The sequence below is a fragment of the Balaenoptera physalus genome (assembly GCF_965194825.1).
Source record: "Balaenoptera physalus genome assembly, chromosome: 3".
Taxonomy (NCBI): domain Eukaryota; kingdom Metazoa; phylum Chordata; class Mammalia; order Artiodactyla; family Balaenopteridae; genus Balaenoptera; species Balaenoptera physalus.
In genome coordinates, this window is record NC_138890.1 from 169,785,009 (window position 1) to 169,800,968 (window position 15,960).

The 15,960-nt window shown below is 41.6% G+C and overlaps 1 protein-coding gene across 5 annotated transcripts in view; it reads left to right on the forward strand.

Moving 5' to 3' along the window:
- SEMA5A (semaphorin 5A) overlaps positions 1–15,960 on the forward strand; it is a 537,896-nt gene that overhangs the window by 98,820 nt on the left and 423,116 nt on the right. For 3 of the 5 annotated variants that reach the window (XM_082454375.1, XM_082454373.1, XM_082454371.1), the window contains exon 1: positions 4,858–14,645. The exons of the other annotated variants lie outside the window; for them this stretch is intronic. The gene's annotated coding sequence lies outside the window, so the exon portion shown is untranslated. Of the gene's footprint in view, positions 1–4,857; positions 14,646–15,960 lie in introns of those variants that run through there. 5 annotated transcript variants of the gene reach the window in all.

Here is a 15,960-nt window from a genome sequence, read left to right on the forward strand (position 1 = left end):
TGGGATGAAAAGGCCAGAAACTTTGTGTCTGGGGAAGAGGATTGATTTGGACACTCATTTGTGAGGATGCCTTTGCCTGCTGTCTGCTGGTACTCACTACAAACAACGAAACTTGTCTCTGCATTGGGATTGCCAGGCCTCCTTCTCCTTCTCCATCACATCTGCGCACTCCTGTGATAAATCTGAGACACACTGATCTGAAAACACAGGTTCTCTCTTGGCAGTGACTTTGAAGAGTATTTTAGAAATGCTTGTTGGGAGTGGATGCCAATTATTTAATGCAGTGTGGGAAGAGGAAGAATGAGAAGAATCAGCCAACTACTCAGGTGAAACCAATGCCGGTTCATTAACTCTGGAATATTTATGATAAACATTGAAAATAATAACTTTATAGTAACATAAGAACAGATTGTATTCATTTAAGGACTCTTTGGTAATTGGATTTCCTTGTCTTTGTATATAAACACATTTACCTAGCTTTCCAAACTAGACATCTCAGACTCATCCTACGTTCTATCCTTTTTTTTTCACACCCCTTCTCTAATAGCTGCTGAAGTCTATCTCATAAACCACCCCACCCCCAAAATTCTAGCCCTTCTTTTCCATTCTCTTTCTCTGCTTTGATAGATGGAGGTATCATTCCTTCACTGGCCTCATGACTCCTCTTAGTTTTAGTGGCTTAATCCTCGTTTCCAAACAATCCATGTTTCCTCCCAAGGGTAACCAGATTACCTTTATAAACAGCCACTCAGATCTGTGCACCCCCAGCTCTGAGACCTCACTGAATTCCCATCGCTCTTGAGATAAAGTAAGAAGCAGACTTTCCTTATATGCAGGTCCCTTCGATAATGCCAAAGAAAAATTGTACTGGAGAAGTTAGACTTTAGGTCAGGAAGACTTTATTCAAGGCTATTGCAATAGGGGTCAAGACACTTGCAACAGAGGAGAGAGACTGAACTCAATCCCACTGAAATGAAAAGTGGAAGAGTTTGTAGGCGCTGGGGAGAGCTAATGCAAAAGTTCTGGAGGGTGTTAGGGAGGTGGCCGGCTGGTGTGATGAGACCACCTGTGTTTACTAATTGGCACCCAGCAGCTAGGTTCCCACCCTCCCCCAGAGACTGGGAGACAGGCTCCCTATCTTCCTTGAGGATCACATTTCAAAAGGATGGCCTCTGGGTCCTTGAGACAGACAATCCTGGGTTGTAAATCTGGCACGAGGCTGTGAGAAGATTTGTATCTCAAAGGGGCAGAGAAAGAATTGATGACTCTAAGTTTTCTAAAGTAAATGTTCTAAGAAAAGGGTAGCCAGGGGCCCAGGGTCAGGAAGAAATGTGCCTAAAGTTTAGTCAAGCCGAGGGGAACTTTAAGGCCTTCCCGGTCCAAAGCTGAGCATGACTTTAACTTGTAACCTCATCTCCAAACTCCCTGCCGGGGTGTCTACACTTGAGCCACACGGAACTTCTCACAGAAGTTTGTTCTTGCTTCTCCACGTTAGTGCCTTCCACGCTCTTCTTCATGCTTCTAGAACTCCAGGCAGTGACTAGGACCCAAAATGGTGTAATTAAATATCTACAGGCAGTCGGCCCAAAGGACTGAAACGGATTATATTAACTTAGCTCATTGTGGGTGATTGAAACTGTTCTCTGATGAATAAATTTCTCTCACCTGTTTCAAGATCAATACATGGAGGCTTTGGGGGAAATCCTGAGATTTCAGCTCTCGGAAAAGTTACTGTATTTTATGTAAGATTCTGATTTTAACCGGAAAAATCAAGGAAATTCACAAATAAGAAGACAGTTTCCTAGGAATCACCTGGTAACCTGTTAAAACTGAGACTCTGAGGGCCCACAAGTAGAGATTCTGATTCAGTGAGTCTGGGACGGGCCTGGGACCCCGCATTCTGATGCTTCCTTACTGATTCTGATGGGCAGCCAGAACCCGGCACTAAACGACCACGTGTCATCCAGCCTTCGAGTGCGTTCCAGGTGATGGAACTGGGACTCCTGAAACTGCCGATGCAACGAAAGGTTTTGGGTGATGCTAGGAGACCCGTGGAACCTGGACATGCACCTCTCCCCACATTCCTCCATGGAGGCATGGTGCAGCAAACCTCCAGTCACGGGCGGTTGCAGACCAGCGGGTGGGACTTGCCGCCCGCATCTGTTTGAAAGGAGGCCTGAGTCCATTAGTCGTCATGATCTTGTTCTAGGGCTAAGGTTGCCTCACAGCGAGCAATCATTTATGGGCACTTGTGTCACTTTCACACATTTTCTCCCCGTTTCCACTCAGAGTAGGCGGCGATGGTCAGCAGGCTTCAGTGCCAGGGCCGAGAGAGGCTGGCACTGGTGGCATCATGCCCCCGGAGCCAGCTTCCCCAGCTGAGGCTCCGAGGTTCAAGCCCCAGTTAAACTTCAACTTGATACAAAGCAGAAATAGACCCACAGACATAGAAAACAAACTTATGGTTACCAAAGGGGAAAGGGGAGGGGGAGAGATAATTTAGGAGTTTGGGATTAACATACACACACTACTATATATAAAATAGATAACCATAAAGGACCTACTGTATAGCACAGGGAACTATAGTCAATATTTTGTAATAACCTAAAGGGAAAAGAATCTGAAAAAGAATAGGTATATATTTTCATATATATATATGAATATATATTTGTATGTATAACTGAATCACTGTATACATACATATATATGTATGTATAACCAAAACTAACCGATGTTGTGAATCAACTATACTTCAATAAAAAAAAATAAACTGCAATTTGACTAAAAGATAAAACAAACAAAAAACTCATAGTTTTTTGAAAAATATATTGAATGCTACAATTTTAAAAATATGGAAAGTTATTAAAATTATTTCTTAAGTGATGAAAAGGAGTATAGCAAACAATTTAAATGGTAGAAAAATGTAAACGAGATCCCCCTCCCCAGAGACAAGCAGAATTAAGTCTCAGGGTTTTCTCCAGAAGTTTTCTAAGCAGACGGAAACATACCACACAGACTCTTTGTAAGAAATGGGAACTTAGATATTGTTCTGACTCCTGCTTGTTTTCATGTAACTCTTTGTCTCAAAGATAGTTCCAGGGCAGCAAATAGATTTACCCCATCCTTTTCAATGCCTGCATTTGAAAGTTATACCATCCTATGCTTCTAGCCCTGTGACTCTCAACCAGTGGCAATTTTGCTCCCCGGGGGACATCTGGCAATGTCTAAAGACGGTTCTGTTTTCATAGCCCCGGGGGGCAGTACTGGGTGCTGCTGGCCTCTAGAGAGTAGAGGCCAGGGATGCTGTCAATCTCCCTAAATGCACGGGTTGGTCCCTACAACAGAGAATTAGCCGACCCCAAATGTCAGTGCTTCCACTGTGGAGGAAACCTGCTATAGCATCACTGATTTTAAGACTCCTCAGGATTTGCCTTTAGAGTGTAGCTTACCAACCAGTAACAACAACATAGATAACATTTCCCCAAAGCCACAAAATATAGACCGTGAAAATGCTTTCGGGGGTGAGGGGCACTGCTGTGTGGGCAGCGTGTTCCAGTCTGGGTTTGATTGATGCATCTGTTGGTTTGGAATGACTTCGGTGGTTTCAGCGCCTACTATGTGTGTATTAAACATTCCTTGTTATTTCCTATTGCAAGGCTCTGCTGGAGGAGAGCTAGCTCCTTGGGGACAGAGGGAGGTCGCGTTGGCAGAGGAGACCTTGGTGGCCTGGAGCACCCGCCAAACCTATAATTTCACAGGCAAAATGAGAATATCCATTTTTAGCCCCAGATTTTTGTATGCTTCAAATTCTGGCTGCTTTATTTTTGTCGCAGCTCTGCTGTGTTTACTTCATACCCAGGAGAAAGGCTGTTTTCTTTATAGAATGATTGCTACTGACTAAGTTTAAGAAAAAAAAACAAACTAATTTGCTAGGAAAACCATGCTTAATTATTAATATTGTCCAGACCTCTTGTCCTTCCCAGAGGCTATTGGCAACTTCTCCCGTTTAGGTGATACCTTACGTTTATGTGTAGCTTTGTTTTTTTCTGTATCTAAAGCAACTCTTTCAAATGCAGTTTATCACCAAATCTCCCTTCTCTTTTTGTTTGTTTCAATGAATTTTACCTAGCGCTGGTTGTGTTGGAAGCATTACTTTGCACTTGAGAATCCTTTGTTTTTTTTTCGGGTCATGTCTTTCCCAAATAAGACTTTCTTGTTTTAAATAAATTGAGTGTTCCCCATAATATGAGTCTTTTTGAGAGCTTGGTGCATCCTTCTTTTTTGGAAGACTTGCTGCACATTTAGTTCAGGCTTGGGATACAGATGCTTCTAGCACTGGAGTGGAGGTCAAGGTTGGTCATAGTGGTCTCCAGTCTTTAGGCCGAGATTGTATGTCGCAATGCAACCATCATAACAATGGAACTATATAGGGGAGTAAAAGACAAAGGGGAAGTATATAGGGAATAAAAGATAAAGACATTTTGTGTTTTTTAAATTAAAAAAAAATTTTTATTGAGGTAGAGTTGATTTAGAGTGTTGTGTTAGTTTCTGGTGTACAATAAAGTGATTTAGATATATATATATATTATTTATGTATATATTTAGTTATATATATATTCTTTTACAGATTCTTTTCCATTATAGGTTATTACAAGATATTGGATATAGTTCCCTGTGCTCTACAGTAGGACCTTGTTGTTTATCTATTTTATACATAGTAGTGTATATCTGTTAATCCGAAGCTCCTCATTTACCCCTCCCTCCCCCCCCCTTCCCCTTTGGTAACCATAAGTGTGTTTTCTATGTCTGTGAATCAATTTCTGTTTTGTACATAAGTTCATTTGTATCATTTTTTAAGATTTCACAAGTAAGTGATAGCATATGATACTTGTCTTTGACTTACTTCACTTAGTATGATAATCTCTAGGTCCATCCATGTTGCTGCAAATGGCATTATTTCATTCTTTTTAAAGGCTGAGTAAGTAGTATTCCATTGTATATATGCACCACATCTTCTTTATCCATTCATCTGTCGATGGACATTTAGGTTGCTTCCATGTTTTGGCTATTGTAAATAGTGCTGCTGTGAATACTGTGGTGCATGTAACTTTTCAAATTAGAGTTTTCATCTTTTCCGGATATATACCCAGGAGTGGGATTGCTGGCTCATATGGTAACTCTATTTTTAGTTTTTTAAGGAACCTCCATACTGTTCTCCATAGTGGTTGTACCAACTTAGAGTCCCACCAACAGTGTAAGAGGGTTCCCTTTTCTCCACACCCTCTCCAGCATTTATTATTTGTAGATGTTTTGATGATGGCCATTCTGACTGGTGTGAGGTGATACCTCATTGTAGTTTTGATTTGCATTTCTCTAATAATTAGTGATGTTGAGCATCTTTTCATGTGCCTGTTGGCTGTCTGTAAATCTTCTTTGGAGAAACATCTATTTAGGTCTTCTGCCCTAGAGCTTTTAAATATCATTTCTGTGCTAGGAAATCTCTATGCTAAATGCACGGCCAAGCCTGTGACTAAGAAAATGAGGATTTCCACAAATGATGTAAATTACAGTAGACTGTCCGTATTTGGTTTACTTAGCCATCTTTGGGGTTGGTTCCAAAGAGAAGCCTTGTGCTACTTGTTCAGCAAGGCTTAGGGACGTCTAAGACAGCAAACAGAGGGAATAATTGGAAGCTTACTCTCCATAAGAATAGCAAAATAGATGATAGATAACCAACCAACTTTATGTCTTAAGGCAACAAATAATCTAAAATTTTTCAAAACATAAAGACAAAGGCTTATCAGTTTATTATAAGTAGAGGAATACATGGCTTTACTATAGTATTTATTTTCATTTGATTGTATTGTACACTTTCAATGACAAGAGAAGAATAAATTCTATGAACTAAGGAATTCCATAATTTCTGGGAGCTACAAAATGTAAACATGGAACATTTGGTTCTGTTTCAAATTGCTAAACATGTCAAGAGGAGGAAAACATTTCCCCCTTTTCCTCCCCAAATGAAGATGTGATTGAAAACATTTAGCTTCGTGTAAGCAGCAAAATTTTCCTACTTGGAAATCTAGGATACTATATTTTATTACATGCATTTTTAGACTCTTTAAAAGAATATAGACAGAAATCATGTATTTAAACATCCAATCATGAGTTTAAATTAACTCATAAACATGCTTTAAAAAATACTTTCATGCTTATTGCTATGGACGCAACTGTGTCCCTCCAAAAATTGTATATTGATGCCCTTATTCCCAATGTGGTAGCATTTGCAGATGGGGCCTTTGAGAGATAATTAGGATTAGATGAAGTCATAAGCGTGGGACACTCATGAGGGGATTAGCGCCCTTGTGAGAAGAGGCACCAGAGAGTTTGCTTCTCTCTCTGTGCCATCTGAGCAAGAAGGTGGCCGTCTGTCTGCAAGTCGAAAAGAGAGCCCTCACCAGGGAACTGAATCAGCTGACACTTTGATTTTAGATTGCTAGCCTCCATAACTATAAGAAACAAATCTTTTTATTTTTAAATTTTACTTATTTATTTTTTATTGAAGTATAGTTGGTTTACAATGTTGTGTTAATTGCTGCTGTACAGCAAAGTGATTCAGTTATATGTATATATATATTTATATTTATATATACATTTAAAAAATATTCTTTTCCATTATGGTTTATCATAGGATTTTGAATATAGTTCTCTGTGCTGTACAATAGGACCTTGTTGTTTATCCATTATATATATACAAGCTTACATCTGCTAACCCCAGCCTCCCACTCCAATCCTCCCCCAACCCCCTCCCCCTTGGCAACCACCAATCTGTTCTCTATGTGTGTGATTCTGTTTCTGTTTCAAAGATAGGTTCATTTGTGTCATATTTTAGATTCCACATATAAGTGATATTATTTGGTATTTGTCTTTCTCTTTCTGACTTATTTCACTTAGTATGATGATCTCTAGTTGCATCCATGTTGCTGCAAATGGCATTATTCCCTTCTTTTTTATGGCTGAGTACTCTTCCATTGCATACATGTACCACAACTTCTTTATCCATTCATCTGTCGATGGACATTTAGGTTGTTTCCATGTCTTGGCTGTTGTGAATAGTGCTGCTATGAACATAGGGGTGCATGTATCTTTTTGGATTATAGTTTTGTCTGGATATATGCCCAGGAGTGGAATTGCTGGATCATATGGTAATTCTGTTTTTAGTTTTCTATTCTGACTGTTTATTTCAACACATCCTGCAGTCTAAATATACCTCCCAAACATGAAACAGTCTACATAAAACAATTTAGCAATACCTTTCTCATGCCTGTTCAGACAACCAGATCCTTCATTTATACAATTGTTAACATCAAAATCAAAATCTTCTAGTGTGCGTTCTCAGGAATGCTTTATACAAACTATCAGAATTTTGAAAATAAACTTTGACAATAATAGATGTGACATTTTTTAGTAATCACAGGTCAATTTAAAAGTGAACTATCCATGGTTAGTAACTAATGATCAAATGTTGCTGTTTTGATCATATGCAACTTTATTTCTCTTACTAGGTTAAGGCCTTGCTATCTTTAGAACCACTGTGGAGTAGTGAGTGGAAAATGAGGATCAGCCATCTATTGACACAATGCTTGATTTTGTGCTGTAGTTAAAAATAATCTTATTAAAATCAGTCACTTAAGAAATATATATTTATAGTTTATGATAGACCAGTTCAATGGAATAGTATCCTATATATGCTTATTTTAAATAAAATTGCTTGTATCATTCTAATGGGCTGTATCAGTTATCTTATTAATATATTAAAATAATGCAACAAACTTAGTGGCTTAAAAGAACACATCTATTATCTTACTGTTTCTGTGGGTCTGGAGTCTGGATACAGCCTCTCTGGCTTCTCAGCAATGCTGCAATCAAAGGCAGTTGACTGGGGTTGGGGTTTCATCTGAAGGCTTGACAGGGAAGGATCTGCTTTTTGGTTCATTTCCTAGTGGTTGTAGGACTGAGGGCTTCACTTCTTGCCAGGGGCTTCCTTCAGCAACTAGAGCCTGCCCACAGCTCCTCGTCACGTGAACTTCTCCAGCTTGGCTGTTTGCTTCCTCAAAGCCAGCTAGGAGAAGGAGACTCCAGCAAGGCAGGTGCTGCACTCTAATATAACAGAGTCATGTAATCACCTTGTCACCTTTGCTGTGTTCTGTTGGTAGAAGCAAGTCACAGGTCCCACCTACCTTCAAGTAAGGGGATCTTGCAAGGCAGGTATCCTGGGAGCTGTCTTAGAGTCTTCCGGAAACATGATCCATCAATAGCTTTCTGGAAGATATTTCCAGTTTTTAAAGAAAACAATGTAATTATGGGAAATTTAAAAATTAGATATTAGATATTAACCTTATAATTTATAAAATGCACTATGTATTTAATTATTACCACCAGCATTGATTAAAAATCTTCCTGGTCCATATTTTATCTTGTGAAAATGGATGAAATCAAGAGCTTAGTCTTCTAAGACTACCTGAATCAGTTTTCATCCAGCATAGCTTACCTTCTCCTGACTGAAGCTGATAGTAGCATGTGATGGTTTTAAAGGATGTCACTGTTGATGCAAATTTGATTATAAAATGTGTACCCCTTTGGGACTCCCTGGCTGAGCCTCTCGGCTTCTTACACCTGCCTGTTAGCTGTCATTGGGTTTCCCAAGTGGTGATGCTCAGACATGTTCCACGGAGTTGGCACTGCCATCCACGGCTCTCCAAAGCTTCTTGTAATATATTTCATAGAAAATTTGACTTTTACATATGGACAACCAGCCGTTTGCGGACACTTTCCCTGGTCCATCCCGGAGCTTCAGCTAATGGACTCATCATGCAGCTCCAGAGCAGTCTGCAGCCACCTTCTATGTATTGATGCGCGATCCGACCATTAGCTGCCTGAACCTACATGCTGGACCACACGTGGATGGGTGCCTGCGTCCATATTTCATTAACTGGTTTATTACTGATGTGCTTACACAGTGGAGCAGCTGAACATCTGAGGAAAGTGCCTCATTGCCAAACGCTCCTCTTAGTTTCAGGCAGTTACCTCAGGTTCATACTTTCTACGTTATGCTGAATCGTTGAGAAAGACCAAAAGACTGGTCTGATCAATTTTTAGAAGGTAGCCCACTTGAAGATTTAGAACAAAACTAGTATCACTAGGGAAAAAAATGGGACCCATTTGTCATCAGCTCTCTGGACCTTTCCACATGGTAAGGCATAACTGCTCCGCCCCATTCTCATATGAATGGAGAGGTGCTGATTTTTAGAGAATAAGTTTCCTTTTCCTTTTGTACTTCATATCAAAAACTTGTCCTGTGACCCTTTCAAAACATGGTCCTTACATATTAGAGGGCATCAAATTGATGTTTCTTAGTTTTTGCTTTTTTTTTCTGGAAAAGTTGCTAGGAGAAAAAAATGTCATGATAGGCATAGAATGAGTCTTTGCAGTTGCACAATACAGAGGAAGAAACCAAATTCCCAGACAACTAGATTTTCTAGACCTGAAACTGGCATTAAAGAAAATTATCTAAACATACCAACTTCATTTTATAGATTAAACAATGAGACCCACAAAGGTAAATCTGTGGACACAGGCTCATAGAATAAGTTAACCCTGGCCCTCTAGGCCGTCCCTTTTTTGGTTTAAGGAACAATTCCATTTGTTATAGTGATAGAATTTTTGAGTACCAACTCTTTGAGCTAGGAACTTGGCATTCATAGTTTTGAAAGCTCATAACTTTCTTTTAACCTGATTGCTGTTACTTCCCTGCTTTTACATGGGAAACAACTTAAGAAAGGTAAAAAACAAAACAAAATAAAAAACCACAAAAAACCGTGTCCATGCTACCCAGGTAGAAAGTAGTAACAGGGTTTTAACTTGGGTCATGGCGCCATTTCTAGTGTTCTGGGGAGCCTTTTTCCAACTTTTCTTAGAGAAGAAGGAGTTGTGGATTCATTCAGGCACAGCCATTATGGGTGGGTGACATGTTCTTCTGATCTTTTTAAAGTAACTTGGAAAGTTCTGGGCCATGTACTTTCAGGAGTTGAACTTAGAAGCAGCAGGTTTTTAGCAGAAACAGGGAGACCAGTTATTTCCCAAAAGCTCTGAAATAGGTACATGGTTGGGCTGATTTGTTAGGATTGATTCAGAAAATTTAGGTGGTAACAGTATTAAGCCCTGGGGACTTTGAGGCCTGTTCAAGACTAAGGAAGTTTCCATGGGGAGAGGAAAGGCGAGTTGAGTCTCTCTGTAGAGCAGTCTGAGTAGAGTTCTTCTGAGGATTTCCCTGTTTGATCCTCTTCTCTTTTGGTGAGGCAGGCCCCTCTGTTGTCATTTAAACACCTCATTGAAAGGCAGTTCTAAATGGTTTTTAAAATGAGCTCTGGTGAGGTCCAGTACTCCTTGAAGTTCCCCAGAGCTGGGTTTCCCCCTCGCTTGGAATCACACTGTTTATTTTTAAAAGCTTTCGCGGTTCGACCCTTCTGGTTTGTTATTGCAGCTGGACCCACTTAGTCCTCCCTTGTCTCCTCCAGCCCTTTTGTGGTTTGGGGTACTGTTTGGAGCGTTAGGACCGGGTTGAAGGGACAGGAGACCAAGGCCACGGACACATCTGCTTTCTGTTAGCACCCAGAGTCACAGGTGCCTCTAATGGGGCTCTGCCCACTCACCAGAAACGTTTCTCTTTTCTTCTCCCCTCTCCGTGTTCTCCTTGAATTCCCTTGAAGTCAGGGTTTTTCGTTTTCTCCTTTTGTGATGTTTTGTTCTCTGCTTTCAATTACCCCCTCTTCTTCCCCAGGCAAATCCTGATTCTCACCTGCACTCAGATTCTTGACACTTGTCTTTATAGCAGCAATTATTTGCAGTGAGTTGTAGAAGAGAGATTAAACTGCCCAGGAAGGCACAGTGTGACCATGACACGTATGTCCCTCCCTGGCCCAGCTGGGGACGGAGTAGCTCTTTGTTGAGCTGGGTAACAAGGAATTCAAACCCTGCTGGAAGATGAAGCCGGTGAGTAGAAATTCTGCAGGGAACCTAGAAGGATTTACTTTAATTAGAATTTATGCCCCGATCTAAGTCCCGTAACTGCAGACCTCTTGGAAACAAAGAGCTGACTTCTGCTGTAATTGGCGGATGGAGACTTGATTCTTTCTAAGCACCTTCTCTGGTCGTCCTCAGACTCTTTTGGAGCACGTTCTTCTCTCTGTGCTTTGTGCCTCTGAGGCTCTCCAGATAACGTGTACCCTGCTGACTCATACTACCTGGAAGGGTCTTCTGAAAGTTTTAGTCAAATACCAACTGTTTCTCTGCTTTTCAGCTCAAAATTTTAGTGGTGCTTAAGCCTTCCTTTCATGCTGCCACTAGATCTCTCCAAACTCTCAGTAACGTATACACACGTCCTTATTTTTAGCATCTAGTATTCGGAGAGAGCAGGGACTTTTTAGAGACAGCTTTGGCTGAAAAGCCAGATGGAATAGTCGTTAAAAACCAAATTCTCACAATTTCTTATTACAGGATTGCTCGATCCCAGTCTGAAACCCGTTTCCTGTCCTGGCCTGTTCATGTAGGCACATTACCTCCTAGTCTCGAGAGCTAAGCCCCTGGTCTGCTAACTAACCAGGAAACTCCTTGAGAGGTGTGGTTAGTCTGCAATAATCACAGCTTCAGGTGTAGGCAAGATACAGCCCTGTCTGATGCTGGTGAAATAAAAATGCAGGTACCTGACTCATAGCCATCATTCTTGGGTTTGATTTATCATTTATAGATGATTCTGATTTTCTCTATGAATGTGTCTGTGGCGCCTACCGGCTTATATTTTTGTGATCATGGTTGAAAGTACTCTTTCTGATCTTGGGAAATTGTGCATTGCTTTTTCAGTATGTTTTCTTAGTCTGAGGGCACATGTGAGCCATTTCTGTTCTTTTCACTCTCTTTCTTTGGACAACTCCCTGTGTATAGGTGGGGGGGGGGGAGATGCTCAGTTTTCTTTCCTTTTCTTCATTATAAAAGGAGGAGTGTAGTTTACAAGGAAGTCAGTTCCATTCCAAAAGGTAGTAATTATAATTCTTTTTTTTAAAAATTTTTTTTCTTAATTAATTAATTAATTAATTTATGGCTTTGTTGTGTCTTCGTTTCTGTGCGAGGGCTTTTCTCTAGTTGTGGCAAGCGGGGGCCACTCTTCATCGCGGTGCGTGGGCCTCTCACTATCGCGGCCTCTCTTGTTGCGGAGCACACGCTCCAGACGCGCAGGCTCAGTAATTGTGTCTCACGGGCCTAGTCGCTCCGCGGCATGTGGGATCTTCCCAGACCAGGGCTCGAACCCGTGTCCCCTGCATTGGCAGGCGGATTCTTAACCACTGCGCCACCAGGGAAGCCCTATAATTCTTAATATTGTAATAAAAGGGGAGAATTTTCTAGAGGAAAAAGCCTGTAAAACCATAAGGAAACAAGAAAGTAATGGCTTTGGGCCTTTTTATTTTATGGCCTTTATGGATTGCTTTGCCTATTTTGTTTTTTAATGTTAAAGGTCTCAGTGTACTTTGTAGTGTAGTGACTCAATTGAATTAAGACTTTCATGGATTAGGAAAAAAAAACAGTACTCGCCGGTCTGTACCAGTTTAGCGTTTTCTCCTTTACTCGCTGTGTAGCAAGAAAACACTTTCCTATTTGACATGTGACCGATGGGACTATACCAGAGGGCCAGTGTGATGTGTTTGGAACTTCAAGTTAATAGCCTCAGTTGTCAGGCATCTATTATCTCAAGTGTAATGAGACACAATCAACTCTTTAGACTGTCGTCATCCTTTAAATCGAGGGAGCAAGGATCATCATCTGCTGCAGAACCCAAGGATCTGGTTCACATCATCTAATGAGGGCTCTAGAGAGTCCTGCCAGCCAAAGCCAGAGCCCCCAGTCGGCAAGCAAGTGACCTTGGCCACTGGCCTGTCATCCCTGATGCCCGGGATCATCCCGATGTCTGTTTCTGAGGGGTCTAATTGTCACTCTAGAAAGGTTAATGCCAGACAGCCAGGCACCAGGGGTTCCCACAGTTCGCTGCTAGCGTGATAAGTTCTGGGCTCCTCAGAAGCCAGAGGGCCAATAGTTTTCTTCTCAGGAACAGTCAGGTAGCTTGTGTCTTTGGAGTTTCCATTGCCTGACCCCTTATCTCTGTCCATCGAGGTGGCCCCTCCTCTGTGTGACATACACTCCACTCACGCAATCCTGCCGCCCACCTTCACATCATCTTACGTCAGCCAGCGTCTGACATTCCCATGTAGAGCTGGGACATGGTTATGGTATTCTGTCTTTTGTTCATGACCTTCACTATTTACAGTCTGTCCTTATGGAGGACTCATAGTACTCATGCCCCGTAAGGTCATCATGAACCCTGAATTAGCTAGTCCTGAATCATTGCTCCTAGGGGACGTACAGGGCTAGGTTCCTGCGAGCTTCTGGTCCCAACGTCTTCATCAACCTACGAATAAAGAACCTCATTTTAATGCATATTTCTGATAAAGACACCTTATTTAATATATAGTTGATCCTTTACCTTTGCACTTACAGCCAACAGCACGATTTGCGGTAACAAATAAGTTTTAGCCAGTAGGTGAATTCACAAATATGGAATCTTTAAATGTGGAATCTGAATAATGAAGATTGACTGTATTTTCTTTTTCTTTCATGAATATCAGTTACCATTTGAAAGAAGGAATGTTTGGAGTTGTCCAACTCCGTTTGTACTCTGAATCCCATAGGTGCAAAGTAGATGTTTAAGCTCCTGGTAAGGAAGCAGCGTTTTCTGTCAATCCCTATGTCATTGGTATTTGCACCATCACTGGTGGAAAACTTCCCAGCCTTTGAAGCAGCTCTCAGACATTCCTTCTTCCTGATGGAATTAGACCTCTTTGGACACTTTCCTGCCTGTCCTTGTGTGGCCTCATTATCTCTGGACATCAGTGCTTCTGCTTTGACCTGGAGAAGAACAATGATTTTAGAGCTTTTGTAATAAATAGCACCTTGAATAACAAGCTGGGTGAGGAAACTAGGCACATCTACCGAGCAAGTGACAACAATGGTTACTTTGCATCTCTAGTTTCTCTTTTTAAATTTTGCTTAGGGAGAGTGTGGCTGGAAGGTAAAAGAAAGTTTCATTTGCTCCGGGTTGAAGATGTGGCCTTACTTGTGGGAGCCCACCATGATTCTTCTTTTAACAGGGCTGTGAAACTTCCTTCTGAAACACAGTGCTGGCCTCCGTGCCCTGGTGGGAGCCAGAAGGGGCCGGGCTGGAATAATCTGGGCGGGGATGCTTTTCTGCTTGTGAGATCGTGTATTGGCACGTGGGCTGGCACGCTGGCTGAGTTGCAACAGAGCTTTCTCCCCGAGCTGCCGATGTCTGCTGACAAGCCAAGGACGGCTCTGAAATTCCTGCACAGCATTTTGCTTTGGGAAGCCTGCGGTTCCTCGATCACTGTGTGTCTGTCAGAGCAAATTGAAATCGAGGAGAAGGGGGCTCCCTCTGGTGACTTCAGCAGGGATGAAGATGTCTTCTGAGCAGTGACAGTTCCCAAAGTGAATGTCCTTGAAGGAGGAGAGCTCGTGTCCTTGTAAGTTCTCTGCCCTTCCTTTCTTTAAAGGTCTGTTGTAGCCATAAGGAGCATTGTAGAGCCCGTGCGGGCTGTAGGACTGACAAAAGGAAAAAGTGCTGGTGGGAAAGGTGAAGCAAGGGAACGAGGGGAAGAGTCTTTCTATTGACAGTTTGTCCTTTGATGGCAGAAGGACTAGGTGTAGCGCTAAAACCTTCCAGTTCTTCAGATTTCCTCCATGATGATTATTGTTTTCCTACTACTGTATGGTTCAGATAGAACCAAAACTGTTACTTGGTGTCCACACTTTGTCAGGTGCCTTGTCTGCCAAGTGGTGGAGTTCCCATCTGCTGCCATCCATGGCCAAGAGAAGAAGATGATGATGGGGAGGTTGACCTCTCCCAAGGTTCACAGCAGAGGGAAATCATGAAAGCTGGGTCTTTCTCATCTCAGGATGTTTATGATCAATTTGCATCTTTTTAGCTTCTGTTGAAAGACCCCTGTGTCCCCCAGAATATGCAACTAGGAGAGACCTAATGTGCTGGGGGTGAGGAGTTTGTCAAGGAATGTGGGTAAAGACCGTGCTATTACATCAAGCTATGGTTTGGTGGTTTACCTTAGGAGTCTTTGAGACAAGCAGCTGTCACCAAAATTTCATGCCACTTTTCTGATTTACAGCTTCTTTTACAATATTTGGAAAGGCAGCATGACTTGAGAAATTGTCAGTAAATAATGCATAGCCCTGCCCAAGGGCAATCTGAAGCACATGACGACGTAAATGGCCAACAGGGCGAGATGTTTTGTTCCAAGAATAATAACGGGTCTTATCACGCCTTCCCACATTGCTATCAGCTTTCCATGCGAATGAGGGGGTTCTGTTTATGGTTTAACTTCCCTGGTGTTCACAGTGACGGCTGCATTGATGGGATGGTCCATAATTAGACTGTAGTTCCTCTGGTGAAATGTGTGAGGAGAGAGAGACAGATTTTGCGCCAACACTGTGCTGAGAGGCTAGCTGTCTGCTGGTCCAAGAGAGGGGACGTGGATGAGAAACCTGATGTGACAAGAATGTCTTATTTTAACATGAGTATATAGTTTGAAAAACAAAATCCCAAAGCAAGGACAAGTCTGTGTCCTGCTGTCACTTGACTTTATTTTCTGTATCACTGTTTTGTCCTCTTCACTAGAGTCATATAGACCTTTCTTTAAAGCTGGATTCAATTGTTGGGCTCATTACCCTCATGGAATAGCATCACTTCTATAGGCCTAAGTATGAACGGAGTCAAAAAACATAACATCGAGATTAAAATGCACATTTTAAAGTCAAGCATAAAAT